This window comes from Mirounga angustirostris, unplaced genomic scaffold (assembly GCF_029215605.1).
Source record: "Mirounga angustirostris isolate CCGP_5_RB_7025 unplaced genomic scaffold, mMirAng1.0.hap1 SCAF_14, whole genome shotgun sequence".
NCBI classification, from domain to species: Eukaryota; Metazoa; Chordata; class Mammalia; order Carnivora; family Phocidae; genus Mirounga; species Mirounga angustirostris.
This window is the reverse complement of record NW_026991722.1, coordinates 12,101,403-12,129,316: the sequence shown is the minus strand read 5'-3', so window position 1 is coordinate 12,129,316 and position 27,914 is coordinate 12,101,403. Positions and strand designations below refer to the sequence as shown.

Sequence of the window (27,914 nt, the reverse complement as noted above, 5' to 3'; positions counted from 1 at the left end):
CAGGGGGAGTGGGAGAGGGAGAAGCAGGCTTCCCGCTGAGAAGGGAGCCTGATATGGGGCTCGATCCCAGGACCCTGGGACCATGACCTGAGCTGAAGGCAGATGCTTCACTACTTAGCCACCCAGGCGCCCCAACTCTTCTTTTCTTATTGCTTTTATTATTTTCCAGTTACCCAGAAATTCTCAGGGTTTTTTGTTTTGTTTTGTTTTATGGATGAAAAAGACACAGGTGGTAACCGGCCAGTATCCTGAGGGGTCCCATGATCTAGTCTCCTATCATCAGGGAATGTTTGCCCCCTTCAGGTGCTACGTGATGTGGACTTAAGGAAAGAATATTCTGTTAAAGATAAGGCTTACAAAGAATCCTGCCACATTCTCAAAAATCTCACGCCACATGGAACCTTATTACATTGTTTCATCATGTAGGTTCAATAATTTCAGGATGATATTAAAAAATGTGGGCAAACATAGTAAGCAGCATGTCATGGTTGAAAGTTAACTGCTAATGAAATATAAGGATTAATTTTGTTTTTGTTAAGTTATAGGGAAAGGAAAAGAATCTTATTCTTTGCCAGAACTGCAAAGATGTAATCGTTTTAACAAGCAAAATTTTCTTTTGGATTTTTCATTACTTACTAGTTAAACAAACTTTCATCTGAGTATTCCTTAATGTAGCGGATGCTTAGTGTTACAGAAGCAATGTTTGTATTCCCCCAAAATGCATATGTTGAAATCTTAACTTACAATGTGATGATAGTAAGGAGTGGGTCCTTTCGGAGAATATCAGGTCCCAAGGGTAGAGCCCTCATGAATGAGATTAGTGCCCTTATAAAAAAGACCCCAGAGAGCTCTCTTCCCCCTTCCTCCATGAAAGGATACAAGAAGGGCGCCTGGGTGGCTCAGTCGTTAAGCGTCTGCCTTCGGCTCACATCATGATCCATGGTCCTGGGAACCAGCCCCGAATGGGGCTCCTTGCTCGGTGGGAGACCTGCTTCTCCCTCTCCCACTCCCTCTGCTTGTTTTCCCTCTCTTGCTGTCTTTCTCTCTGTCAAATAAATAAATAAAATCTTAAAAAAAAAAAAAAAAAAAAAAGGATACAAGCAGCCAGAGGCCTGCAGACCAGAGGAAGGCCTCACCAGAACCCTGTCCTTAGAATTTCAGCCTCCAGAAGTGTGAGAAATCAATTTCGGTTGCTTATGAGCCACCCAGTACTTTGTCATAGCAGCCTGCACTAAGACACTTAGCTTGTTACACATAGTAAAACAGAGTTAAAAGTCAAAGTTTCAAGGTCTTTGTTCATATATACCATATATCTACAATTTTTTATCAGATTATTTTTAATGTTAGCCGCAGTGACCACCATGATTTATGACCTCACTTTTTCTGCTAATAGTTCAAGTGGTGTGTTAGGGGAACTCATTTGTAAGTGGACTGTATACAACACCTAACTCTGGTTGATTTCGATCACCAGCTCCATTGGTGGGATGGCCGATCTGTATTTTAGCACCATTAATTTTCAAATCATGCCTATTGCACCATAAGGATGATAAAAGCCTAAGGAACTTGAAGTCATACTGCACATGACTTCAGGGTCATAAATATGTCATGTTCACTACACTACAGTCTGTCAAGTATTCTGATGCTAGCAGAGATCTTAAATCCTTCATTGCCAACTATTTCACATGACACAGGATGGAAAGGATCCCAAGATCTTACATTAAGCCCCACTCTTAAACATCTTGATCTTAACCACTTTACAGATGTTTTTTTTGTTCCTAGCGTTACCAACTTTGTCTTTTCAAGTAAAAGCTTCTCCCATTTATGTGCTCCATATAACCTTAACTCTCCCCTTTTAAACCATTGGAAAGAGGTTCTCAATAAATCACCACTTCTCTTTTAAGTTATGTCAATATTTAAAGAAGCAAATTTCTTTTAGCTCTTTCGACTGAAAATGGAATTATATCAATTGTTGGCCTATGAACCATTCCCTTATGTATTTGGAGAGTTTTGATATAAGAAGGAAATGAAGCTTCAGAATTACAAAAGTTCTCTCTATGATTTAGCTTCTATCCTCCAGATCCTTGATTTTCAGTGTTTTACACAATAACGTTTTTGGTGGTTTGCTTTAGTCTACTCATCACTGTGGTGCCCTTCTTAATCTTGGATTCACATTTTCAGTTTTATTTTTCTGATCTTATGCCCTATTGATTCTTCAGCTTGTTTCTTGTTATCGCTTTGCCAGAATCCATATCCTTGTTTTGAGATGAAGTTTCAACCAAGAGTTCTGTATGGCCTAGCAAACAGTATTGACTCTTTTAATTTTTTTCATTTATTATGACAACTTTATTAATCAAACATGATATGACATCCACTGTGATAAACTGAGGATGGAGTCCTGCCTGCCCTGAAGAAATTCAATCTAGTGGAGTAGATAAAAAAAACTAGAATACACAAAGAGAGTGTTAAGACTGAGGTATGGACAAGGTGATGTGCCACCACAGAGAAGGCACAGAGAAAGGAGAAGACCCTACATTAGCTGGGGGTGGAGTCGGGAGCAATCAGAAAGATTTACAAAGGAGCTGGCTTTTGATCTGAGTCATGAAAAATTAATAAGTGTTTAATAAGCTTCTTCTCCCTGTCTACTAACTCTTTCAACAAAAGCTTTGATTTTAAAACAGCATTTTTTATTCTTTGTCTTTCTCCTGTTACCACCCAATTTCACTTTTTTTCTCATCAGGACTCACCTTCGTGAAAAAATAGTCTGCTCTATTTTTTTAACAGCCAAGCACTCACCCATCACAGCTCTCCAGATTGTGCTCTAGCCACTGAACAAAAACTATCTGTCAATTCTCATAGATGACATCCTAATTGCCAAATTCAATACCAACATTTCTTTCCTATCTTATTTGACCTTTCTGTATCATTTGGCACAAGATGTCATTTCTTTCTTGAAACTCTGTCATCTATTCACTTTCTTACTATTACTTTCTCTAATTTTCTTCATTTCTGGATGGTCATGCAGAAGTTTTCTGTAGGTAATTTCTCTTCCACCTTGTACTACTTAAAGAATCCTGCAGAGCTCTAGGGTTCCCTTGATTAATTAGATACTTTATTTACTAACAGCTCTAGAACTATCTAGAGCTGAGGGCTGGGCCTGCATTTCTCTGAAGCAGATAACTCTGTCTGCAGGGATACCATTATTCTGACATCAGTTGATGCATATGCAGTGTCTTATGGGGTCTACTCAGTGTAAGATTCTAAGGACAAAGGAGGTGTGTACATTACTAGTTAACAAATTATATGTGAATATCAAATGGGGTTGTATTTGTTTTCGTTCTTCTTCTATAAATATTCTTGGCTGTCTTATTTGTTTGGCAGAGAGAATTTTGGCTTATGTATTTACACTTGCTTTTATTCAATCCATTGGCTTTATGGTTCTTTTCTATTTGCAATGTTTCCAGCAGCAACTGACTCAACTCCTATACAATCCTCAGTCATGTATTATTCACTCCTTCTATGTCATTAAGAATAATGCTGAATTGGAAAAGGATGATGATCCATCCTAATAGTACCTCATTAGACACTCCTTTCCAACTGTATGGTGAGCTATTTATTCAGTCCCCGTGACCAGCATCCTCTTACCCACCTTTCATCAATAACAACTTTAACCAGGCTATCATTATTTACCAATTTCCCAAATTTCTTTTCTTCATTTTTCTCTTTAAAAAATAGAGCCATATAAAACCCATTATCAATGGCTCATTGATTTTTATGTCCCTCCCTATTTGTTAGCAGGCTTTTATTTTCTCTGCCCTCTTTTTTCCTTTCACTTTCAATATTTAAAAACTCTACTCACTAACTCAGTCTGTGCGTTTCCCTCTGTCAGTCTTCCCCACTTTTTCAGATTCTGTTCTTTGGTTCTTAAGAGACTTTTATTTGTTCATGTATCTTCTAAGTTCCATACTAGACATTAAACTATTGGAGAGAAAGGAAAAGATGATGTGCATGCTTTTAAAGTGAGTGCTTCACAAATGATGTCTTTTGAGGTGATAATGAGTGAGAATCACAAACATGTTTTATGAAATTATTCCCTCATGTTGTTCATCTTTTGGCAACTCTTATTTTCAGAAATAGAAGCAAACTCCTAAGACACGGGAGGGGTTGGAGGAGCTGAGAATCTTTAGCTGTAGGAGCCACATTTTAAGGACTTTGCTCTGGCTTTGCATCTTGCTGTTGCAGCAAAGATTGTTGTCATTGATCATCACATCCCTAAGTGGTGGAGAAAATGTTCTCCACAAAACCAACACCATCTGCTGAGTTTCGTATCTTTTACAATTTTCATATTGTGTTTCATATTGTGTATTTAAATATTTTAATTACTAGTACCTTTTAGTTTTCATGCACTTAGGAATTTTTAAAGCAAAGGACACTACTATACACATTAAATAAAATAATAATTACAGGGAATTACATGGAAGGATGTTGTAGAAGTTATCAGGATTCTCCAACAAATTACTGCATGCCTCTCACTCTGCATATAAAAAATTTAATTAATTAAACCTTTCCTAAGATACTGCAATATGAAGGGGGAACTCACTCTTATAGCTCTATAAAGATTATACTCAGAAATTTTGATTTTTAATTAAATGACAGTGTTCTTACATTTAATTTGTGTCTCCTAAATCAGAGATACTTTTAAATTTCTCTTTTTCCTTATACTCCCAACCATTACATAGGCCTTACTTATTATAATATTACCTTTTTCTACATTAAAAAGTTGAAATAATTGTGGTCTAATATTATTAACCCTTTTCTTTTCCTTTGAGCATTCTCTTTATGGTTCTCAGTATTTGCTGATTCCATTTGTTATTCTTCCATGGCATGTGAGAACTTCCCATCTTACAGAGAGCCTCATTAAGAAAGGTTTTCCTAAGAAGGAAATGTGAGTATATACAGGAAATTTAGAAAATTAAGTCAAATCCAGCCTTAATAATATTACTTCCATATACATCATCCCTACCACCTCCAATTTTGACTTTTCTTTCCTTTTTTTTTTTTTTTTTTTTTCATTTTGGGAATAGATTTCTTCTGGAACTATCTTTCAACTTTTTTGATTCTTATGACCTTCAAAACCTAATGAGGAGTAACTGATGCTGAAATTTCTATCCCACAGTAACAACTAGAAAACAGAATGAAATATATAAATAATTGTTTTCAAATACTGAATGACAGAACAGGGCTGTGACTCTGAGTGGAGGGAAACAAAGTGAATCCTCTGATTAGCCCTGGCTTTCACTGTGAATCTTCTTTCTGGGCTCTAGTACAGGGAGGGGGAAACTCAAGTAGATCACCATAATATTGCTGCCTTGAAGAGGTAGAGATCAGACACTGGGGAGACCAAAGTGGCAGGTAACTGTGGGGCACAGTGGCATAGAGAATGGACTTCTGCATGTAGAGAAGGAGATCAACGAACATTTATTGGGATCATCTGGAGTCTCTGCTGAATACTAAGCTGTGCAAACACTGGTTCTAGAAGAATCTATTCAACTTGCCTCTATTCTAGAAGCAAGCTAGTTCTAGGAGAACAGCATAGAGCAATTACCAGGAAGCTGCAAGATAAACTGTTCCCACCTCTCGAAAGTGCTTAGAGACATTCAAGTGCCAACAAAGCAATAATGGAGAGACGTCGTTAAACACTGGCATTAAGCAGAGAGACCAGAGTGGACACACTTTACTGGAAAGGATAAAACAGCCCTGGATAAAGACTACTGTAGATAAGTTCTGGCAAAGTCTAAATGAATAAGCCAATCAACAAATAAACTTAACTGCCTGATAAAACGCAACTCTATTCTACTTTCTTAAATAAGAATGCAAAACTCAGACTCTTGATAATGTAATTCTCATAATGTCAACATCTTACAAAAACTGCTAGATATGTGAAGAAACAGTGAAATCTTGGCATAATTTAGAGAAAAATTATAAAGAGATTCAGAACTGACAAAGTAGTGGAATTGGTGAAGACAAAACTTTAAAACAGTATAAAAGATCGGAACATGAAGGTACTGGCATTGAAACTATCCAAACTGAGAGGAAAAGAAAAAGGCTGAGATGTATAAACAGAAACTCTGAGACAGGTGTGGTAATATCAAGGGAGATAGAATGGAATCTCAGAAAGTAAGGTGCCCAGAAATAAAATGGAGTAAATAAGGGTTCTATTTTTCAAAATTTGATGAATAATTTTAACTTTTAGATCTGAGATATTCAACAAATCACATGCATAATGTCAATGTTACATTATAAGAAGAGCACGTAGGATGGAACCTATATTTATATGGCGATTCTTGGAAAATATCATCTATAAGCACAAGGTCAATGTATAAAAATGACCTGTCCTTCTCTATACCAGCAATGAAGATTTGGAAAATGGATGATTAAAAAATACCACTTATAATAGCTTAAAAATAACATGAAATGATTAGAAGTAAGTTAAAACTACACGTGGAGGACCTGTACAATGAAAACTACACAATAGTGTTGAGATAAATAAAAGAGGACCTAAGTAAACGGAGAGATATACCCTATTCTTGGATTGAAAGTGTCAATGTTGTTAAGATGACAGTTTTCTCCAAACAGATCAACTACCCAAGGGGATTCCATTCAAAATGCTAGCAGGCTTTCAAAATTCAATTTATTTATTTAGGAAGGGAGTAGAAAATGACAAGCTGATTCTAAAATTTATACAGAATTATAAAATATCTGTAATAGTCAAAAGTAGGTTACAGAAATAAAAGTCATCCACTATAAGAACTAATGGAGGAAAGGTCAGCATTGGTATACTAAAATATTTAATTTACATTTTCAGAAACCTGAAGAAAGAATGGTAATAAAACCTTCTATACGCTTACAGATTATTTTTAAATTTTTTACTATTGGAGAATGTTTTCTACATTAATAATTCCCTTTGTATATTTTTTGAGTATAAACATCTGTAATGAACGTTTTGTATGCAGATGTGCGATATATAAGTGGGAATATAAACTCTTAATATTCCCAATTTGCCCATTTTAAGTATTACAGATGGTTCTAAATATAAAGCTATTTACTTTATGCCTAACAAATATAAAATTAATATTTTTGTTTTAATAAAAAAATAATTGCACCTAGGCAAATTATTCCTTCACTTCTTATAAAAACTAAAGTCTCAGGGCCAACTATTATTTACCAAGAATCATAAGCTAAACTACCACCACTTTGCAATTGGATATTGGTCTAGAAATGTCTTTTGCTGGCTTACTTTTGAGTCACAGGAGAGACCTGCATTTGCAGTGTTAGATGCTTTGAAGGAGACAGAAACTTAAATATTCACCTAAGATGTTAGTGAGATAATGACCAGGAATTTTTCTAAAATGTTTCTAGGAAATTATGGATACATGGTGAACAATGATACATAGACATCACTTCACAGCCTCAAAACCAGCAGACTAGAAATATAAATCCCCTGACACTACCTGCTCCTTACCCCTGACCAAGTAAAACTGCTTTATTTGTATTTGAATTTATAAAACCATTTTGGGTTTCTGTGAATCTCTTCTGTATTCGACCTATATGATTTAATGTTTTCCCCAGTAGCAGTTTTTCCCTTCGATTGGAAACAAAATGAATTAGATGCCCTGCTGTAAAAATCTGTATTTATTTGTGGTGATTAGGAGTAGAGAAAATATCATGGCTTCAAGTCTGTATTTCTTTGAACTGATATCTAATAATTAGGTAGAGTCTGAATTAGCTCATATTCTTTACTGTGATGATCTGCTATATTATTTCATATGCTTACACATATTTTAGAGTGTATCAATCTTTAAAGCTCATGTGTATTATTTTATTGCATGTTTAGAATTGGCCTTGTTTCTTAGATATTAGCTTTTGAATTTTCTAAATTTGCTAGTTCAATTTTAACTCCCATCATTCATAATTATACATATTTCCACTGAATTTATTAAATACTTATAATTGAAGAGATGAAACATTTGAAAATTGTCTTCTTTTAAAGTAGTGCTTTCAAAGACCATTCCATTAATATTATAAATGACATTAGCAAAGAAAGCCTGCACGTAGGAACAATAATTTGCTTTCCTCTGTGATGGAACAGAATCAGAGCTCTACCAAATTTCATTATACGGATCAAACAGCGTCTATTAGACACTATTCTACATTTTGTGGAATTATTTTGCTAATATTGTATCGTTTACAAGCATCATGTTTTGAGAACTAAGAAAAACCAGAATAGCTGTTGGGGGGTATTAAATTGTATCTTAAGCTTTCCCTTCCCCTAATAGTGCTCAATAAAATTTTACCAGATTCAATTTGATCTAATAACTCTAAGAGGAGGCAAGCCAGGCAATCGCCAAGTAATGGTAATATAAAAATACGGTGTGTGTGTATATATATATATACATATGTGTGTGTGTGTTTGTATATATATATGTTATAAAACGTATTTTTAAGTTCATCTAATAAATATCTGTCGAATATCTATGTATCAGGAATTTATGAAATATAATACATATTTAAAAACTTATTAATATGTAAATCATATTTTAATTACACATAATTTTCAAAAAAAATGAAAGTACATAAAATATTTTAGTATCCCTTCTTTTCCTGTTTCTTTTGTAGCCACTCTCCAAAGGAACCAGTTGTAAAAATTTGGTACATATCCTTCCAAACTCTTTCTGTGATTTTACTATCACATAAACAACATTTGTATTCATTCACATTTATACTAGATTTTATATATATCTGCATATATAAATGGAATCATTAAATAAATTGTTTTATTTTGTTTAGTTTTCCTGAGAGTTGCTTTTTGATCTACTTAAAATATGCCCTTAATACTTAAAATACTTAAAAGTATTTCCATGTCAGTACATAGAGTCTATCAGTATTTTTAATTTCTTCTTTTTTTTTTTAACATTACCTTTATAACCCTTAGTGTGAGTATATCACAATGTTCCCAGTTTTTCACTATCAGGTATGATACTGAAATGTATATGCTCATGATTTGGTTACTGTAATTCTCCCTCCACTGATTCCTGGGGCCTGACCAATGTGACTGGCAGGGCACACAAACTCCTCTGGAGGGAAACTCTCAGAGAACACAACACATTTCCCACAAAGAAGAGTCTGAGTACTGCAAACCCACATGAGATCAAGCAAGCTAGTTCTAAAACCATCATTCACCAGAATGCAGCTAACAGTGAGTACTGCTTTCTTTGGTTCTAATATACCCAGGGAATTTGACCCAGATCATCATCTAAAGTAAGTTAGTTTCTGCATCTTAGTTCCTATTTTCTATGTGGTTTTAATGTTGTACTTACAACAGTACTTCCTCCTTTCTAAGGCAATTCTTTTCTTCTTTCACCTAAACTCTTGCATTGTTGAAGGGGGCCTTATGTATCCTTTATCATAGTTTCCCAAATACTGAGAATAGTGCCTGTGAGCAGTGATCTTCCAGAAGGGCTGCTGAATGACTATATATTACATATAACATATCTGTTGTTTATTTCTGTGAAAGGGAAGGTAGTACAACTTCAATGTCATGCAAAGCCATGATAATTTGGTTCATCAACATGTGAGCTATCCTATCATCTATTTAGAAAGTTGGTTTCAATTCATTGCTTTACTTTTTCAAAGGAAAATAAAAGGCTACTCATTTTTTGTGAAACACATTGTCTTATAAAGAGAAAGAAGGAGCCATTTAATTTTTTTGATGTTGGTAGATTTAGATATTTAGATACCTTTGATCTAGTAAGATTCTGACATCCTGCATTCAAACTTTAGCTCCGCTCTTTCTAAGCTGCCAACTTAGTTTCTGAGGCTCAATTTTCTCCTTTTTAAAATGAATATAGAGCGCCTGGGTGGCTCAGTTGGTTAAGCGACTGCCTTCGGCTCAGGTCATGATCCTGGAGTCCCGGGGTCTAGTCCCGCATTAGGCTCCCTGCTCAGCAGGGAGTCTGCTTCTCCCTCTGACCCTCCTCCCTCTCATGCTCTCTGTCTCTCATTCTCTCTCTCTCAAATAAATAAATAAAATCTATAAAATGAATATAAATGTACTTTCCTATAATGAGTATTGTGTGGATTAAATGAGATATGGCTCGAGTAGTATGTCAAGTGCCACAGTCTCTGACAATAAAAAATGCAATATTAATACTAGTAATACATTAATAACAGCATATAGATTAATACATAATAACAATGATGAGTAAAAATAAGAATAGGCATAATAACACTTATTGAGTATTTACTATGTGCCAGGAACTATTTTCGGTTCTTCACATACATTAACTCATTCTGTCCTTATTACGATACTTTAAGATGGGCTTTGTTGTGTCCTTATTGTGTAGATGAGACAACTAGGGCTCAGAGGTAAATACATGGACCAAGATTATGCGGTTAAATACAGAAAACAGGCTTCAAATTCAGGAACCAGTTGCTGGTGATACTGCAGATGATAGATAAAGAAAGAAAGATTGCTATTTCTATGTGAGTACTTCCAAGCATTGTCTTTCAAGTTTAAAGGCAAGTGAGTTAGAATGATTCCAGCTTTAAGAATTTTGCTAAATGTAATAGTGAATTCATAATTCTCAGAAGGTATACAGTTACTGATCCTTTATTTGCTTCTATTAGTTGCTAAATTTTCATCTTGCTGTCAGATTAAGCTATGTCATAATGAAACACATAAATTTATTTGAGTAAATTAAATGTATTAACGGAATATGTAAGACCATGTCAGTAACCTACATCCCTATAGTAATTCAGTAAAATTTGCTTCTATCAAATTTCCATTTTTTTCCCTGGTCTTGTCCTTTATGTTTGTTATCTGGATATTGATACAAACAAAAACACTGAATTTCTACTTATGGTATCATGCATTTGGTTAATTATTCCTCACACTGTTTAACATAGTGTCAGATTAGCTCTAACTTTTAAAAATTAAGGAGAAAATAAAAAAGGATTGCATGATTAGTATTTTTCCTTATGTATCTTGATCTGATAAAAAAAATTCATATTTCATAGATGGACATGGAAGAACATGATAAGAAATACATTCTTGTATTTCAATAGCAAGTTTTAAACTTAAAATAAAGAAAGGGATATAATTACTTAATTGTCTCCTTAAAAATAGTAGAAGTTAGGTTAAACTGATGATTATATTAAGGAAATCAGGTAAATCCTGCTTCACCCAGACCTACAGTACTGCTGAGAGTGTTTGTAGCCATAGCCATGAACATAGTGTTAATTGTAACATGGTTATTTTCATTATGGATTGGGAAATTCAACACTATTGTGTAGAATGTGGGATATTCAGTATATGGTTTTATGGAGGGATTATAATATTCAGTTTTCTATTTATAAGTAAGCAAAGGGAAAGATTATTGTCATCCTTATGGAATGAAATTCTATTTGGGAAGATAAAGTTTATACCTATGGATGGCTTAGAAAACATTTAAAGAAACATATAATGTATGGACATATGATTGTAGAAAAAGTAGATATTCTGAGTATGAGGAGGATACAAATTAAAGATGTGGTTTGAACTGCACAGAGGGAATAAAGAGTAGAGGTTTGTGGAGTAGTCTCTTCCAAGCCATGCTTTGAAAGGGTTGATGTTATAATCAGAAGTTTAAAGAAAGATCATTTAAATTCCATTCCCCACGTTCTCCGCAAATCGACTTCTTTTGATGTCCATGTAAGAAAGCTGCCTTTACCTACTCCTTTGCAGGACAAATAAAATCAAAGCCGATGAAGAAAAAGATCCCCTGAACTTCCTCTCAACACCCCTACAAACTTAAATGCATGCACAATGATTCCCATATCCCCCTTCTAGGAAGGAACTGATGCTTAAGCTGCTGGGTGTGCTGTTACCAGAGAGACTGCAGCTGAAATCCCTTCTGGGTTGGTCTCAGCTGTAGAGAGCCTCCCTGCCAAGTTCCCACCTTTACCAAGACACCAAACCCAGGACTGATCACAGTGGGACTGTATAGACCTTGGACAATCTGAAGGGCCATTCTAGCTCCAGGGCTCCCTATGGGATGAGCCAAAGTGTCATTAAACCTGCCATATAGTGTTCATTCTTTTTCTTTCCAATAATGATCCCTTCCCCTCTTTTCCAAAGCTAGATTCTATTAGTGCCCCTTAATTAGCACCCTGCATACAACATTTAACATTGTCAGCCATGCCTTTTGAAACAGTCTGGCCCCTTGTCTTGGAAGTCAATACATCCCCCTAATTTTCTTCACAGTCTCATCTCCTTCACCTAACTTTTTTCCCTTTCCTTTCCGTTTTTTCTTTTTCTTTCTTTCTTTCTTTCTTTCTTTCTTCTTTCTTTCTTTCTTTGTTTCTTTCTTTCTTTCTTTCTTTTTCTTTTCTTTTCTTTTCTTTTTCTTTTCTTTTCTTTCTGAGAAAGAGAGAGAGAGAGTGCACGATTTGGGAGGGCAAAGAGAGAGAGACTCTTAACAGGCTTCATGCCCAGTATGGAGCCCAATGTGGGGCTTGATCTCACCACCCTGAGATTATGACCGGAGCCAAAATAGTCGGATGCTTAACCAACTGTACCACCCAGGTGCCCCTTCCTTCACTTAACTCTTAAATGTTGCTCTTAGGATTTGTCCTAGATCCTCATGTACATATGATTTCCCTAGCCATGAATGAATAAATCTCATTAATTTTCATGGTTTCAATTACCATCCATATAAGTCACAAAACTACACTTTCAAGCCAACATTTTTCTCCTGTAATCAACATCTACAAATGTAACTCCTTATTAGCTTTATAACTGGAATGCCCACAGTGGTCTACAACTCTCATTTATGCCCCCAACATTCAGTGATTCAGTGAACCACTAAGTCTTGTTGCATCTAGTTCAAAAAAATTTTTGTATTCCAAAATCTTTCTTTCTTTTCCTTTTTCTTTTTTTTTGGTTGGGGGCTGTTGAGGATCCTCATCTTTATTAACTCTAGTTCAGGCTATCACTCTTTACCCTTCTGAATTCTCTTTATTTTCATTCACCTTTATACCATCCCATTGATTTAGAGCTGGGGCCAGAAAACTTTCTTTGTAAAGGACCAGACAGTAACTATTTTAGGTTTTGTGACTTAAACAGTCACTGCTGCAAGTTCTCAATTCTGCCATGGTAGCATGAAAGCACTCATATGCAAAATGAAAATGAATGGTCATGCATGTATCTCAATAAAACTTTATTTAAAGAAGTAAAACAGGGTAAAGGCCAGATTTCCTTTGCTTATCAATGCCTGAATTGCTATTCTTCCCAAAACTTTTCCCTAACTTCTACTCTTTCTTTAGATCTCAACTTAGATATTACCTGCCTCTGTTCCATTGCATGTGTTTCCAATACTTTATTTCCCCTATTACATTTTATTTCAGTTATGTATTTAATTGCCTGTTACCCCATTAGCTTACAAACTGCAGTAGAGTAGCAACCAAACTTAGCTTGATAATCTTTATCCCTAGGAATCGTACAGTGTTTGGCTCAAGGCAGGCACTAATGAGTATATCTGGATGAATGAAAACATATTCAGAAGTATGGATTTGGGAATAAGCTAGATGTATGGGTAGCAATTTGATGTGAGATATGATCATACTTTCCTAGAAGATGCATAGAATCAGTGAGTTATCTTGAAAACATTCTAAGGTTTGAAACAGCCTCAGGAATTATATATTGCAGTGGTGAACTGGACTCAAATATTATTTTGCTTCCACATGATTCAAAGGTACAATGCACTTCCATCAATACAGCACGCCTAATGAATTTTCAGTGTAGGTTGGAGGAGTTTTGGTGAGTGTAAAGGAAATTGGTCCCAGGACCTGACTGCCTGCCCAATTTGGACTCAATCTAATTGTCCTTTCTCATGCATATTTTCTCAAAGCCAAATGCCTCATTTCAATTACTTTCACAGGCCTTTTTTTCCCCCCTGCCTCTGAATCTTTTCATCTGCTATTACTTCTGCCTTAAGCAACCATCCCTCTCTTCTTCATTTGGCTTCTTCCTTCTCAGCCTTCAAGTTTCAGAGGGGATTCTTCGGGTTAACTAACTACATATATACCGATCATCCTACCCCTGAGGTCCCTTTTCACTGTATCAGATTCCTTTTTAGAACCAATCACCAGCTATTGGAAATTGGCAGTGTTACTGGAAATGCGTTGTGCCCCAGATTCTCTGCGAGGAGAAGATAATGATGGTACTTACCACATGGGTTTATGTGATAATTGAATAAATTAAAGTCTTGAAATTTTTCTGGAAAATAATATAGGTTGGCTATGTAAAATAAAGATGGTTAATTTAAATGTTAATTATGGGATTATTAATGGTGATTGTATTACTACTTACTAGTTAACAAATATTAACTATTGTTTATTAATGATCTCCCTCACTAGACTATATAATCAATTAGAAAAGGGCCATATGTGATTTTTTAAAAATTATATACCCAGTGCCTATGACTGTGACTGGCCCCGCAGTTACTGTTGAATGAATGAGACAGTCCTGGTAGCCTTCTGTCCCCTGCCCACGGTGAAAATCCTAAAACTAACCAGTGTCCGGGGCTAGAGGGCTATACCTTGCTCAGGTCACCTCATCAGCAGGTTTGACGTGGGGAAGTAAACTGGAGAAATTTATCTTGTCCAGGCCTGCCTATGTCAGGTTTTTATTTCACCAACTGCTAAATATTTACAAGGTTTTGAATGCCACCCAAGACTTCCCATTTCTTTACCAGTTTCCATTGGTAAAGCAGTTGTGTATAGAAAGTCTTCATTTTAAATACTGTCTCACTCCGAAGTTTGTTCTTAAGTCCTAGTTTATGAGCACAAGGGGGCATTAGATAAGCCAGTTACTGGCTTCTACCAGAGGTCGGTTATCTCTGGTTCCCTCTGGTGTGCACATGTTTGTGTATCTGTGAAATTTCACAAATAGAAACTTTTGTACTTAAAATTAAAAGTGAGCAAGAAACCAATGGCAGTCAGTCTGGCAAAGTGGGAGTCGCATGGTTTGCACAAAACGAATAAAAGCATTTCTAGTACTAGAGGATGAATATTCCAAACTACATAGCTTACACTTGATTGATAAATATATATGTAAAATATTTGACTGATGCTAAAGCAGCTAGTTAATTCCTGAGAAAACTGTTTTGAAACTATTGCATAGATACCAGAGGAAAAGCAGCTTATCTATTTTGGAAAATAAGACTGTTACATTTACTTTCAAGCATACTGGTAAACAAACATTCAAGGTTACAACTTACAATGTATTTTTACGGTAACAATATTTCCCATTAAGCACAACACAATAAATCTTTTTAAGGCTTTTTTGGATGTATTTTTCTCTGAGCTGTATTTAGCATTGAACAAGGCATCCTGATGAAAAAATTTCCTAGAAACCGATGTTGAAAAACAAGAACTTATGAAATCCCATTTTATCTACAAAGAGACAGCAATGAAAAGAAAAAAAAAAAACTTCTTAGAACAAATGAAAAATTGTAACTCCTTTGCTACTAAAAATTCCTTTTATTGTATTAACACACTGTCAGAACACATAAACCTATTTTGTATAGCAATCAATTCTAAAACAATTACAAAGCTTGCAACACAGCTCTGGAAAGGATCTTTGAGTTATCCTGGCTGAAAAAAATTCTCTGAAAATAATAGAACAATAATTTTGAAGGAAGGGGCCTAGGAATTGCTTTTCTTAGGGAAAAATACTTAAAAAAATAAATATTTGAGTTTTTTAAATCAAACTAGGAAACACTGAAACACATAAAAATAGAAATCATCTTTAATATTTGGTATCCATGGGACATTTTTGTGTGCATTTGGGTATAAAACCATTTGTTCTTTTTATTCTGCATTATTGTTTTTTTCATCTGAAAGGGATGCCACTAACTCTAATGGGATACTATTTTGAGCAAGTTTGAATGTTTTTCTTTCCTTCCCCACCACAGAGCTAGATGAATATTATCCTCATAGAGAAACGCTTTTGCCAATATGGTACCTAAAGAAGTAGAGTAGCAATAACTGAAAGACAGATAGGTAAAACGCCTTGTTTCTCAGTTCTACACATAATTTGTAATGTGTAAAAAAGTTACCATGAATATCTCAAGAAGAGCACAGAAGTGCATGAGGTTAAATTTGCATATCCAAATAAACCAGGGATTAGGAACAGAAGTGTGTTTTGTAGGATTAGAAGCCCTGCTGGGAGGCATCGGTAGATCTAAGTGAAAAACAAAAAAGCAGAAGCAATGAGCTGTCTACTAGAACTGAGAACAGCACTCAGACCAGATGACCCTCCCTAGGGTGATCCAGATACTCAAGCTCTTGTGGAAATTTAGATTAATCCTGGGGAGAAGAGGAGGTGAAGAAACTTGAAATGACAATAACAATCACAAAGAGACTAAGATTGCATTCAGTGGGGGGCTCAGTTCCCATGAATTGGAAAGCTTAACTTTTTTTGGCAACAGTTAACAGAGGGGTCATGAAGTGATTCTAGTGTACTTATGGATAAAGAGGATAAAGAGACCTCACCACATAACCAAGATGCATATTTTAACCTGTTATGTATACATTCATAAATATAACACTGTTTCTCAAATGCCAATATATTTTATTTTAAAATTTACTGATTTATTAATTTATTATCATTATTATTTTTTTTTAGTAATCTCTACCCCCAATGTGGGGCTAGAACTCACGAACCCAAGATGAAGAGTCACATGTTCTACCTACTGAGACAGCCAGGTGTCCCTCAAATATCAATATATATTTTTTTAAAGATTTATTTATTTATTTTGAGAGAGTGAGAATGAGAGAGAGAGAGAATACATGAGTGGGGGAGGGTCAGAGGGAGAAGCAGGCTCCTCGCTGAGCAGGGAGCCCGATGCGGGACTCGATCCTGGGACTCCGGGATCATGACCTGAGCTGAAGGCAGTCGCTTAACCAACTGAGCCACCCAGGCACCCCAAATATCAATATATTTTAAACATTTTTCCATAGCAGTATCTCTACCAAATAATTTAAATTTAATGCCCATATAATTTTTCATTGTATGAGTTTATTGTAATATATTTAACAAATTCCTTATTTTTGGATATACCTTGTTTTTCACTTCTTTATATAGGTGTACACAAATTATTTTCATCTTTTCCTTTAAATTAAAAATCTAACTCTTTAATTGCTAGATCACATGATAGCTTGAGTTTTTTATGTGAAATATCAAATATTCCTCTAGAAATATTGTACCAATACACACCACTGCACAGTATCCATAATGGATCTTGTCACTGTATCTGGGGAGTGATGAATAGGAAACTATTTGGAAATTTGATAAGCATTTAATAGTAACTCAGGTTTTTAAAGTCACTTTTATTACAAGTGGATTTAAATGTTTTTCTTTAGGTAATTGGCTATTTTTCATTTACTTATTTTTCAAATGATACTTATTATCTAATTGTTTTTATATACAATATTAATATTGATTCTGCCTATCATATATTAAAATATCTCTTGCTTTATTTTTAATTAACTTTTAAGAATAACTTTAGTTTCTCATAACATTAGGTAACACAGTAAAGGGTTCCTGTACACCCTCTACCTAATTTTCCCTAATGTTACCATTTTACATAACCAGGGTACATTTGAAAAAACTAAGAATTTCACTCTGGTACAATATATTAACTAAACTATATACTTCATTTAAACTTCACCAGTTTTCCCACTAATGTCCTTTTCTGTTCCAGAATCTAATCCTGGATACCTCATTTCATTTGTTAGCCTGACTTTTTAGTCTCCTTCAGCCTGTGATAATTTCTCTGTCTTGTTTTTCATGACTGAAACTTTTGAAGACTACCAGTCAGATATTTTGTAGAATGGTTTTCAATTGTGTTTGCCTGATGTTTTCTCATGATTACACTAAGATTACTATGGGTGTGGGGGAAGAATACCACAATGGTGAAGTGTACTTCTACCATGTTTAGTCTTATATGTCAGCTTTCCCAGTTTTTAAATCAAACTGTTAGGTGTTATTGTGAAGGCATTTTGTAGATATGATTAATATCTAAAACTGACTTACATTAAGGAGATTATTCTAAAAAAATGTGGGTGGATGTCATCCAACCATTTGAATGCTTTAAGAGCAAAGAGAAATTTCCTGGAAAAGAAGGAATTCTGCCTTAAGGGTGCAGAATCAAATCCTGTTTGAGTTTCCACTACCCTACAAGTTTTAGATTGCTGGTCCCAACAATCACCTGAGCCAATCCCTTTAAATAAATCTTTATCTCTATATCGCCAAATCTAGCTACTGTCTATTGTTCATGTATCTACCTTCCAACCCACCTACCTACTACTGTTATTATTTTCTGGAGAATACTGACTGATACATTCTTCCACATTTATTTATTCATTTAACCTTTTATTTGTATCAATATCGATGAATATATATATATATCTTGTATTTGGGGCTGTAATACAAAATTATCATTTATTTTATTGCTCAATTTTTTCCAGGTGTGGCCATTGGGAATTCTTTTAATTGGTTTCTGTGTCCTTTTTACACACCCCCAGCTATGCTTTGCTTTCTTTGAACTTTCTTCCTGGCACTTCACGATCTGCCAAATCATCTTGTCCTATTTTTCAAGCCCTGAGAATCAGTCATTTTTCCAAAGGACCTTAGTTAAACTTACTGAGGAACTGTCTTTGGAAACTAAGAGCTGAGTTCTCGGTGTGCTCACTGCTGATATGTCACTGTTTGTAGGCCCTGTCAGTGGACAGAGCTAAGAAATACGTGTATGTACACAAAGCTATGCATATGCACACATCTGAAGTGTTTCCAGTGCTAATCCAATTCCACAGGACATTTTAGAACTCCTCCCTTGCTTATTTTTAACTTTTTTATTTGACAGTGAGGAAACTGGTTATCATTAACTATAATTTATTTACTTGCTGCTTTAACTGTAGAATACATGTAAAGTAGTTTCAGAATTGGTAACCCATACTCATGGGAAATCAATTTAATAACTAGAGTACAATCTTTATATATGGTTCTTTTTGTCTGTGGCCTTAGCAATATTTAGTAGAAACACTGTTTCCAAACTACTCAGGTCAGTTCCTTTTTACCTTCACTTTCTTCAGTGAAGTCATACTGTATGTTTGTAATACATTTAGATTTATATGTCACCTTCTGTACTCCAGGTTAGGATCCCTTGACATTATGGTTGAAATTTTAAATTTTGCCTACCATGAAGTTCACTCTCTATGGATTCTGACAAATACCAACACTGTACCCAACACTACAGTTTCATACAGAACAGTTCTGTAACCCTAAAAATTCTCCTGTGTAGCCCCTTTTTCATTAACCAATTTCCTCTGCACCAACCCCTCTGACAGCTTAAAACAAAATTGTTAATTTGCAGTTTCTTCTACTCAAGGTAGGGACAATGCTCTTTGCAATTCAGCACATCATCAAATTGATTCTAGAAGTCTGGAATTGTTGATAAAAGCTTCAAGGAATTCAATGGGAAATACTCTTAACAAATTGTACAAGATCAACTGGATATCATATACTTTTAAAAACTGACCATTAATTCATACCATTCTCAGATATTAACTTAAAATGGATTATAGATCTAAATGTTTAATCAGAAATCATAAAATTCTTAGAATAAACTCATTTAAAAAATGGGGTAGGCAATGTTTTCTCAGGTAGAACACAAATAATGGAAACCATAACATATATCTTTAGAACTAGCTACAGAATCACATATCTATATCTATATCTATAAATTTGACTTCATGAAAATGAAATCTTTTCTTTCTGAAAGACACTACTATGAAAATAAAAAGGTAATAATTAGATTAGAAAAGTACTTTTAAGACATTTATCAGACAAAGAAACTGCAGAATGTATAAAGATCTCTTAAAATTCAATATTAAGACCACAAACCATGATTTTAAAACATTGATAGAACCCGGGCACCTGGGTGGCTTAGTTGGTGAAGCGTCTGAGTGGTGGTTTGGCTCAGGTCATGATCTCATGGGTCCTGAGATCCAGCACACACCCCCAAACACCCTCCTGCCCTCAGTGGGTGAGTCTGCTTGGGATTCTCTCTCTCTGCCCCTTCCCCACTTGTGTGCACCCACACTCTCTTTTTCTCTAAAATAAATAAATCTTTAAGAAAAACGTTGATAAAACCTCAGACACTTCACAAAATATGCAAATGTTAAATAAACACATGAAAAAAATGCACAGTATTATTACTTATGAGAGAAACCGCCAAATTAAAATCTCAATGACATAGCACCAATTACAGTTAACTAAAATTGACCTGAAAAACTCTTACCATGATTTTTGTTCTCAAGGATGTGGGCCAACAGGAGCTCTCATATACTATCGGCGGAAATGTTTAAGTGTACAACCATGTTAGAAAATACCTTGTAGTTTTTTACAAAGTGAAGCGTACACATACTGTGACTCTTTGGTACTTACTCAAGAGAAATTAAAGAAAAAAGTGTATAAAGATGTTTACATCAAAGTTATACCACCTTCATTTCCATAGTCCAAAACTGGGAACCAAGTGTTCATCCTCAGATGAATCGATAAACTGTGGTACACTTAAAAGTAAATACAGAAAGGCTGGGGTAGGGGTGTGTGTGTGTGGCAAACTGCTGGTAAATACAGATGTATCTCAAAATAGTTATTCTGATGGAAAGAAGCCAGGAAGGGGGGGAGAAAAGGACTATAGTACATGATTCCATTTGCAGATAATTCCTGGAAATGCAAACTAATCTGTAGTGACAGAAAGCCTATCAGTGATTGCCTAGGGATGTATTAGTGGAAGTGATACAAAGGAATACAAAGAGATTTTTGAAGGTGACAAATATTTCCTGTCTTGAAGATGGTGATGGTTTTATATCGTATGCACATACATTCTGACCGTTTTTTAATACTTTAAAACTGTTTTTAAGAATGTACCAAGTCGGGTCGGAGGAGGGTACTGAGGGGTGTGTGTATATGCGTGTGTGGGGGGAACAACAAAACAAAACAAAACAAAACACCTCTACGATCCCAGCATCCCTTTCGTGCTGCCACTAAGATGGCGGCGCCCATGTCACCGCTCTTCCCGGGCAGGCCGGTGGGTTGGCAGCCCAGGGCCCTCGGAAGTTCTGCCTTTGGGGCTGCGTGATGCCACTCGCGAGCTCACGGTTGCTGGTGGCGCAGAAAACGCGAGAGTTCGGGAGTTCTTACCTGAGAAGGGAAGGGAGATGGAGCTCCCGCAGCTCTTCCACGGTGGCCGCAACTGCTCAGACCACCTTCAGCAGCTTCAGCCACGGCCATCTCACTTGAGGTGGGGCACCTGCCGGCGCTGCTCGGCCTGTTTCACTTCCGGCGAGCCTGCCCCAGAGAGATCGCACTGGTGGGAGGCGCCACGGTGCTCCTGGGACCTGAGCTGCAGCCCACGGAGCGCGAGATGCGAGCAGGGCGCCTGGCGTCACCGGGGGCTGAAAGCGCCGGTGGCGGCTCGTGACCGGCCGCGCTGCACCGCTGGGCCGGCCCGGGGCTGCCTCCCGTGCTGGGCAACACGGCCCGGGAGCGGAAGCGGCCGCTGGTGCACTCCTGGCGGCAGGCGGCGGCCACTTTGCCGCGCGCGTGCTGCTGAGCGCGCTCCGCCTCGCGACCGGCTCCAGAGCCGCGAGGGCGGATTGGGCTTACCGCTTACGGCTGGGGCTCCGGCCCTTCGCCCCTCCCGCCCGAGCTGGAGTCAGGTCCCGCAGGGTGGACTGATTCACTGGGTGACGTCGTATCCGGATGCGAGTTCATCTGCAGGGCGACTGGAAAGACGTCCTCGGGGTCGGTGCTCCACGAATTCCGACTGGAGCGAACCTGGTGAAGTGGGCGGGCAGCGCTGTTTGGCCAAGTAGACCCCAGACGCTCGCGTTTGCAATCGGTCACTTCTTTGCCGGGCCGTGAGGTGATTCGGTAGAAGGGTACCCGAAGCTCTTCCCTTTTCGGCCCCTTCCAGAGATTGACCATATAATGCAGCTGCGAGTCAGAGAGAGAGAAAAACGGGGTTCTCAGAAACGACTTGCTGCGAAAGTAACAGAACTTGTTCACGGACGAGGACTGAGTCCTGCTAAAAGGTCTACAGAAGCCCATTGCCTTAGGAACACAGATGCGCTGGAGGTCATGTGTGAGCAGCAGTTAAAATGGCTGTTTAAAGATTTATTTTCTTTATAAGTTCTTGACCCTGGAACGAGCATCCTGGGTACAGGCTGCAAAGCAAATGCCATTCCAGGGTAGTGGATGATAACACAGGCGGAATCAGTGTAAATCACAGACAAGGAACAAATCCTGAGAGCATTTTATTTGTTGGACAACATATTCTTAAGAATGACTTCCATTAATTAAAATAGGAAAAAAAGGAATTGCTACTGGCTTCAGCTGTGATGAAAAATCCTGATTGTTCAAACTTACCCGTCATTCATTCTTAAGATAGACCGAAGTCTGGCTCCGGAACTTAACACGGTTGCTTGCCCACATCAGAGCAACAGGGAATGAGCATACTCTAGGCCTGCAGTGTGAGTAATTTCATTATTTATGTAGATTGGTTAATAAGTAAGGTGTTTGTATCATGAGGGGGTATTTTATTTTCTGATCTGCAAACATTAAGGACTACCATAGAAAACCATGAGTTCCTGGGTTAGTCTCTTTTAAAAATAGTACTTTATGAAAAAAACTAAATGCTGCCTTTTGTATCCTACCTTTCTTGATCTCATTTTTTGGAGATGAGGAAGAACAATGAAAAAGAGGTAGTGTAAGGAATTACGGATATTTTTATATCAGGTAGTGCATGTAGCTCACTGATCTCACCAGTGTTGTACTGTTCTAAAACCAGCAGCGCCTTTGTGTCCACATTACATTAGAAATATGAAATCTGGGGGTGCCTGGGTGGCTTAATCGGTTAAGTGTCTGCCTTTGGCTCAGGTCATGATCCTGGGGTCCTGAGATTGAGCCTCAGGTTGGGCTCCCTGCTCAGTTAGGAGTCTGCTTGTCCCTCTGCCCCTCTCCCCCCCGCTTATGCTCTCTCTCTCTGAAATAAATAAATAAAATCTTAAAAAAATAGAAATATGAAATCTGGTGTTGGAAACTTGTAAATCTCTAATTTTTATGTTGTTTAGGAGGTGAAGATAGTTCTCCTTAAAAAGAGGAAAAGTATTAGGTAAAGCCAAGTTGATATTAGAAATTACAGTAGACATTGTTCTTTTCAAAGAAAATAACAAAAAAGTCAATACTTGACTTTTCAGAAAGTTTCTAATTCAGTTTTCCAGCCCCTTGCCTATGTTCTAGTATAATTAAATTTATTACAGTCTTAAAAGAAAAGTACCAAATGGACATTACTGAACTGCAAAATCCATCTGATGAAATTCAACAGCAACTTGGACATAATGGGTTAAAGAATCCAAGAACTTGAAGGCAAATATAGATAGGTTATTCAAATTAAAGCATGTAAAGAAAACCAAAAAAGAAAACCAAAAAAGAAAACCAAAAAAGACAATAGTTTCATCTGTGGGAAGTATCAAGCTAGTATCAAGCTAGGTAATGTGTATGTCATTGGACTAGTATTAGAAGTAATAATGTTGCCTGCCTACAGTACTTTATTTACTATCGTATCTAATTTCTTGCTTAATATGCAGCTCTAGGGTTTACCCCCAATGATTTTCTGACCCCCACTCCTCCCATAGATATCAATGGCTAGTCATTCCTTTGCATTACTTAATTTTACAGTATTATACCTTTATTTTTGTACCTTTAACAATTCATTGAATGCTTTATTTACATTTGTCTGTCTTTGCCACTATAAAACTGAGACAGGGACGATGTCTTATTTATATTTATTTTATCTAGTATCTAGTACAGTGATGACACATGGTTATTCTTTAATGATTATTCATCACATGAGAGAAAGAATACTAAAAAAAGAAATTTGAAAAGATAAAACGCAAGGAGAAAAATACCTAAAACTCATTACTGTGAAACCTACATGGATATGAGAAACTACTCTGTGAAAGAGACACAGGGCAAATTATTACGCTTGATAAATAATGGATAAATAAATAATTCTAAATAATTCCAATTCCCTTAATATTGATTTAGGGTAGCATAGAAAACAGACCACATTTTGAGCTGATAGAGAGCATGGCTTGTGAATCAAAACAAATGAGTTGCTTCGTGTTTGTGTAACACACGTCTTTCATTGACGTTCATCTCCTTTTTCCTGTCTGGTAAGTTAGATTGCTTAGCATAGGTCTTTTATTTATTCTGTTAACTTTAATCCATTTTGGGGTTAAAGTGTTTGTTCTCATTTTAAAATAATTTAAAAGCAGTTGTCTCTAGCATGCAGCGAGCTAGCTGTCTCACACTGTTCCTTGCTGGCCTATGGAGGACGTGGGAGTTCTTTCCAGAGGGGTCCTCGTCGGGACATGGAAGTCTCATGATATGTGAAGTGATCTTCTGAGAGTTTCCTTTTTTGGTGAGGGACGTGGTTTAAATGGCTTTTCTCAACTCAGGGAATTTCCATAACACATGCTTATAAAAAGTTTCATTACAAGTATGAGACCAGAATTTTTTTGTAAGCTCCCATCTCTTTATTTTGAGCATTGCTTTCTGAGTCAGGTAAATCCCTACCTTACACTTTGATTATAATGAGTATCATGCATGCCTTATACAATTAAGAACAGAGGGACATAAAAAGGCCCATTGGTAGGGATGCAAAGTATCAGGTAGAGTGGACTACATGCCATTTTATGTCTTTCCATTTCTAGTACTGTATGATGCTCAGGAATCAGCAGGATCTCAGTGAAACAACAGGCAGTGTCATCAAATAATAATGCTGATTGGAACAATCAGATCTTTAGAGAGTACTACTATCTAGCATAGAGTGGCTGGAATCTTTAATTTTTTTTTTTAATTTTTGCAAAATGTATGCCTATAACACTTTTTTTTCTCAGTATGATTGTGGCATTCGTGCTTACTCTCCAGAGTTTCCATGGAGACTTGGCACTACGGTTTGTTTTTGCTTTGTTCCCCTACTTACATTTCTCCTTTTAGTAATTTTAGTTCTCCCAGTGAACAAATTTGTTAATGATCTTCAGAAGAATAATTCTTGGATTTAGAGAGGTTGTCTCCTTTCTTGTCATTATCTGTGTGTCCAAGTACTTTGAATACATCAGTCACCTTGTTTATTACATGGACATTGCATGAAAGAATATATTTTATTAAATATTACAGAGTTCTGGGTATTTATTTACACTATGTTGCTTAGAACTGTAAAGTCTAAAAGCTGGGATGATTTATCTAATCCTCTAATTTTATGTATTAGGGAACTGAGTGGTAGAGAACTGAAATGATGTGTGTTAGGTCATATACCAGTTTGCAGAAGTCCCACAAGAAGCTAATTCCCTTGTCGGGTCTCTTCTGCCATGTCAGGTATATTTGGTTTGTCCCTGTCGCCTTTTGGGTTGGAGAAGACACCATCTCTGTTTCCCCATTCATAGAATTGTTCAAATGAAATAGAAAGCTTCTTGGTGGTAGGTGAACTCAGGCGTCTCTGCTGCTGAGAAATTTGCTTTTGCAAACTGTGAATCACTATGTGGCAGCTGCTTGCAGGGAGAGCACCTGTCTCTGTGTCTTGTCCGTGCTTTGGCACCTTCTCACCACCTCCGGTTGTAGTAAGAGCAACAGTTCTTGATTTTTAGAGGACACCAAGGTTCTATGCAGCAACTTTGTTTTCTCTTGGAGAGAAGTCCCCTTTTGGAATCCCTGCTCTTTAACAACATGTAAGGACCCATTTTTAGGTTCTTTTTTGTCAAGTTGTGACTGGACTCTAAAACATTACTTAATCTTTCCTGTGGTAAGCCCATCACTGTGGGGAAGACATATGTGATTCATTTTTATCTCACATTGGAAGTGCATACTCGCCAGCAGGCAACTCTTATAATCTCACAACTGCGAGTTTCCAAACAACCTCACTATGACATATGCTATTTTGCTGTTGGACACCGGGCATTATCATCGTAATCACTGGTGTTGTAAAGACAAACACATTAAGTATAATATAGACCAAGTAGAGTACAAAGTTTCTGCCTTCTGGGAACCTGAATTTTAATGAATGCTATTATTTAACTGAAAATGTATTATGCCAGAGGGTATTCCAACTTACTGTGAAATAGGTTGATGAAAATGTTATTTTTCATAACAAATCGAGGAAAATTGAACAAGCAGAGGGACTGAGCAGATTTCATTAGAAGGTGTAGTGTATCTCATTCAGAGTTTAGTTTATGGGTTCCTTTCATGTATGCTTAAAGCAGAGATTCATACCATGTTACGATTTCTCTAAATGAGATGACAAACGTAAAAATTTCCCTATTCATCATTTCCTACTCTAAACCTATCCACACTCGTCATTATTTTCAATAGCACAGTGGTAGATGCTCAATAAAGCAACTCATATATACATTTAGAGGATTCTGAAGCCAGCTTGGGATTTGAATATGTTATATTTGAGGATACTTGTTTAAGGAATGAATGGGGTCCCCAGTCCTATCCTGCCAGTCACCTCTCTTCTAATGAAATCCTCAAGGGAACTGAATAAAAGGGATGAGAGCGAAGGAGAATCAGCGTGTCCTTTTATTGCCAGCCGGGTAGATAACCAAATTCTAGTTAGCAACTTAGGCACACGCTTTATGTTGGAGGCCTTCAGGGGCCATTATTTCCCTTAAAGTTGAAATCTCAATTTTGAGAAAGTACAGTCCTATGGTTGCCTGCATAATCTTGGGACCTGAAGGAATTGCCAGCGTATGTAAGTGTTCAAATGGGGAAAAATACAGCCAAAAATGTCTGTCTTAGGATGGTAGGCTTGGGCCAGTTTATCTCTCTATTTCCTGTAGGAGAGGACAGGAAAGAGAACGTGGCTTTTTATGTTAAGTCCTTCTTGGGTCTTCTTTATATAAAGGTTAAACAGTAGGTGGTCATATCTTGGAAGGAGGCCAGTAAATTCAGATTGTTTCTACATATGAATGTATATGCTCTCAAATACTATTCTATAGTCTGAAATAATAGATTAATGCTTTATTCATCTTGAGAGAATGGAGGCACGGGGACTCACAGAGGCAGGCGAGACCTCTTTCTGGAATGGAGAGCCTCCCCGTTCCTCCTGCAGAAACAAACACTGACTACCAGATTAGACTGGTATTCAAAGGAAATACTTTATTATTCCTCCTGTAGAATCACAGAAATTTGGTCAAGTCTTGGCATTTTGTACAGGGCACTTCTCATCATTAATGGGAGATAGCTTCTGGAGATTTTTAAATAGCACAAATACTTGAGTGTTTGTATTCTTAATGAATTTTCTGAGGACTAACAGTTTTCTAGTCTCTCTTTTGCAGTTTACTTGCATTTATTTCAATTCTCTGTTACTTCCCTATGTCACTAACAAATTTAAACATCTGGAAGAAGCCAAAATAGACCTCAAGTCAATAATACAAACTCTCATGAAAAATAGAACTCGCTTCTATTATACTAATAGACGAGACTCTCAGATCTTTACATATATTGTCTTATCTCAGTTTGCAAAGAAGTCTAAAATCAAGATTATACAAGATCTCAGACTGTAGGTGTTCAGAAAGAACAAATTGAGAAGGGGTGACTTATGTGCTGTTCATTGAGAATAGCAATGAATAGCTTAATAGCCAGAAGATAAACCTATAAAAAGGAAATATAAGACTCTTATAAGGCAAAGGATCCAAATCAGTTCCTGTAGGAATGAGCCAAGTTATAGGGCAATTGACCCCGCCTTATT

At 36.7% G+C, this 27,914-nt stretch overlaps 1 long non-coding RNA gene across 1 annotated transcript in view; it reads right to left on the bottom strand.

Annotated features, from left to right (window-relative positions):
• The window catches only part of LOC129046176 (uncharacterized), a 148,297-nt gene extending 126,385 nt beyond the window's left edge, over window positions 1–21,912 (bottom strand). Inside the window, exon 1 of the long non-coding RNA XR_008506992.2 lies at window positions 21,305–21,912. This is a non-coding gene — a long non-coding RNA (uncharacterized LOC129046176). The remainder of the gene's footprint in view (window positions 1–21,304) is intronic.
• Between the last annotated feature and the right edge of the window lie 6,002 nt (window positions 21,913–27,914).